Source organism: Chrysochloris asiatica, unplaced genomic scaffold (genome assembly GCF_000296735.1).
Source record: "Chrysochloris asiatica unplaced genomic scaffold, ChrAsi1.0 scaffold00125, whole genome shotgun sequence".
In the NCBI taxonomy this organism is placed as follows: Eukaryota; Metazoa; Chordata; class Mammalia; order Afrosoricida; family Chrysochloridae; genus Chrysochloris; species Chrysochloris asiatica.
The window spans coordinates 1872384-1876514 of NW_006408643.1; the positions used below are offsets into that span (position 1 = coordinate 1872384).

The 4131-nt window shown below is 41.9% G+C and overlaps 1 pseudogene; it reads left to right on the top strand.

Annotated features, from left to right (window-relative positions):
• The first annotated feature begins 3068 nt into the window (after positions 1-3068).
• LOC102815484 overlaps positions 3069-4131 on the top strand; it is a 5095-nt pseudogene continuing 4032 nt past the window's right edge.

Here is a 4131-nt window from a genome sequence, read left to right on the forward strand (position 1 = left end):
TTGATAATTACTGGTTATTTAAATGCAAATTTTGGAGACAAAAAAAAGGATCAGTAGTTGGAAAATATGGCACTGGTAATACAAATTATTCTAGAGATCATATGATAGAAATTTGCGAGACCAATGACTTCTTAAATGCAAATTGTTTTTTTTAACAACATAAAAAAACAATTGTATACATGGACCTCACCAGATGGAATATGCAGAAATCAAATTGACTACATCTGTGGAAAGAGATGGTGAGAAAACACCATATCATCAGTCAAAAAAGGCCAGGGACAGACTGTGGAACAGACCATAAATTGCTCATACGCGAATTCAGGCTGAAGCTAAGGAAAATTAAAACATGGCCACAAGAGCCAAAATATGACCTTGAACACATCCCACCTGACTTTAGATATCATCTGAAGAACAGCTCTGATACATTAGACACTAATGACTAGAAATTATGAGTTGTGGAATGACATCAAGAACATCATACAGGAAGAAAATAAAAGGTCATTGAGAAGACAAGAAAGAAGTAAAAGCCCAAAACAGATGTCAGACGAGACTGAAACTTGCTCTCCAGCGTACAGATGCTAAAGTCTTTGGTATGGGTTGCACCTCAATGTAAAGAAAATAAAAATCCTCACCACTGGAACAATGCATAATATCATGATAAATGGAGAAAGGATTAAAGTTCATTATGCTTGAATCTACCATCACCACCACCATCATCACAACTATCACCACAACCATCATAATCATCACTATCATCATCATCATCATCATCCCCATCATCACCATCATCACAACCATTATCACCACCATCACCATCATCACCACACCACCATCATCATCATCACCACCACCACCATTACCTCCATCGTCACCATCATCACCACTATCACCACCATCATCACTGTTATCATTATCAACACTACTATAACCACCACCCACCATCATCTCAACATCACCACAATTCTTTGATCATTAACAAAGTAAGTGCTGCTGATAGCTAATACCATTAGGAGCCCGGTAGTGCTAACCACAAGGTCAGTTGTTCAAACCCACAAGCCACTCTACAGGAGAAAGATGTAGCTTTCTGCTCTTGTAAAGATTTATAGCCTCGGAAACTCTACAGAGGGACCTTATGAGTCCAAACCAACTCCAATGACTGAGTGAGTGAGAATGGCTGATACTAGTACTAACATATCAAAGAAATGCCTCCACATTCCTGCATTTGGGGTCTGCAAGCATAAAGACCATCTCCTCACCTGGTTGTCTGAATGAAGCCTGCCAGTCATAGGTCCCACAGCTCTCACTTTGCCCTGTGCCCCATTTCCAGCCTAGGCTGCCCCAGAAGAGGAGCAGACTGGAGCCCCGCATTGTGCTGTGGTTGAGTGGTTCAAAGTGGAACATTTTCTTCTTCCTCTGGGGTTTTAATATCAGAGGGTGTGTCGAGGGGTGGTGAGGTAGCCAGGGTTACTCAATGCTGCCAGATTTCACAGGCCTTTGTGCTGAGTTCTGGTCACTGAATTAACACAGCGTGGGAAATCCCTACTTTTCCCCTTTCTTCACATTGAAGAGAAGTTGCTCTAGTTAGCTTATCCTTGTGTGTGTCTCGTCACCTGTTTTCACTGCATCCAGTAACTGGACTTTCACCTCTCTTCCTATCCCTTCCTTTTTCTTTTCTTCTTTCCTCTCCTTCCTATTCTTTCTCTCTTCTGCTCTGTTCTCCTCTTTCCTCCCCCTCCCCTCTCCTTCTTTCCCTTCCCCTTCTCTCTTTAATTAAAAAAAAAGGTAACCTAATGACATGTTCAGAACAAATGAGTCTGACAATCTTCTGTTTATCAAAAAAGTTTTCAATGGCTAGTTTGGAGAAGTAGATTGCCAGATCTTTCATCCTAACCTCTTATTCTAGAAACTCTTATGAAACTTGTGTACCACAGATAACCCTGCTGGTATTTGAAATACCAATGACACATTTGCCAGCATCATAGCTGCATATGAAATACCACAGCAGAATAAGTTGTCTCAGACTCGACAGAGGACCCCAAGATGGACTGGCACAGTGGTCACAACAATGGACTCAAGCATAGGAATGATTTTGAGGATGGTGCAGGACTGGGCAGTGATTCTTTCTGTTGTGCGTAGGGTTGCTATGAATTAGAACCCATTCTACAAGCACCTAACAACAACAGCGGCAGGAAAATCGACTCTGGTTTGCTGACTCAGGCTCCTGGAAATCTTATGGAGAACAAAGCAAAACCTTGCCAAGCCCTATATTCCTTAGCCTTGGTTCTTTTGTTTTTTCAATTTCCCCTAGTTGAGCACTGTGAACATATTTGGGGGGATGCTTCTGATCTTTGGGTGCTGAGTGTAAGAGAAACATCCTGATGCCAAATGTGCCTCTGAGGACTGGTGATAATTTGCTTCAATATACCTACAAGACATTTTTTTCCTCAACAGTAAAACAGGAATAATAAGATAAAAACACAATACACTTAGAATTGGCACAGAGTAAAGCCTGAATAACATTAGCTATCATTGTTACTATGATTATTCCACCATTCATCTGGTAGTTTGTCATACTGTGGTAGTTTGTGTGTTGTTGTGATGCCAGAGGCTAGTCTACCAGTAGTTCAAATACCAGTAGGGTCACCTATGGTGGTTCCAGACTAAGACAAAATAAGAAGAGGGAGATGCAGAGCACTTCTGAATGGTAATTCACTGAAAACCTTGTGAACAGCAGTGAAGCATGATCAGACATCGTGCTGGAAGATGAGACCCTCAGGTTGGAAGGCACTGAAAATACAACTGGAGTAGAGTTGTATCAAAGTAGAGTTGGCCATAAGGACTTGAATGGAGGAAAGTTTGGGGGACCTTCGTTTGCTGATGGGTCACAACTCAAAATGAGAAGCAACATGTGCACTTTTCCATTAATAATCAGAATGTGGGGTGCACAAAGTATGAATAAGTCATCAAATATGAAATGTAGGTCTGCGCCCTCCCTGCCCCGCCCCTCGCCTCACTTGCGGGCTTGGAGGGGGACACCACAGCCGCCCAGGGAAAGCTGGGGGAAAGACATGTCTGTGAGGCAGGCGGGTGCCACCTCGTGTGTGGCAGGGCAGCCTGAGATTCGGCCTCCCTCCGGTTCCCAACAGTAGCACTGTCGGCTCGGGCTCCTACAGTGAGTCTCTCTTCTATGCCATAGCCTGAGCTCAGTGAGACCAGGCTACCCGGGGGTTGGAGGGGGGCTCCACTGCCCAACAATGAGTATTTCTTCACCAGGAGCACAAAGTTATCACTGTTGGGCTGGATAAAGCAGGGGAAACTACCACTGTTTACCAATTTCCTGTGAATGATGTTGTACATACATCCCCTACAATAGGAAGTAATGTAGAAGAGATAGTCATTAATAATGACCTGTTTCCTAATGTGGAATATTGGTGGCCAAGAATCTCTTCATTCTTCCTGGAACACTTATTATTCTGACACCAAGTTTGTAATAGTTGTTGTGGGCACTACAGACAGACAGGATTTCTGTAACTAGAGAAGAACTCTATAAAATGCTAGCACATCAGGACCTAAGGAAAGCTGGATTGATGATGTTTGTTAATAGACAAGGTGTTAAAGAATGCATGACTATCTTAATGGAGAGAAACTGAAAGTCCTCTCCTTGTGAACATGTACCAGACTAGGATGCCTTTTATCATCACTCCTGTTCAATATTGTTTTGGAAGTCATAGCCAGAGCTATAAGGCAAGATGGGGAAATTAAAGGCATCCATTTTGGCAAAGAGGAAGTAAAACTCTCTCTATTTGCAGATGATATGATCCTATACATAGAAAACCCCAAAGACTCAGCAAAAAATAACTACTGGAACTCATTAGAAGATTCAGCAAAGTGGCATTGTACAAGATCAACATACAAAAATCAGTTGGATTCCTCTATACCAATAACGACAACACTGAAAAGTAAAGTAGGAAAGCAATATCATTTACAATCACCACCCAAAGGATGAAATATTTAGGAATAAATATAACCAGAGAAACAAACCTATACAAAGAAAACTACAAAACACTTCTACAAGAAACCAAAAGAGACTTACAAAAATGGAAGCATATACCATGCTCCTGCATAGGAAGA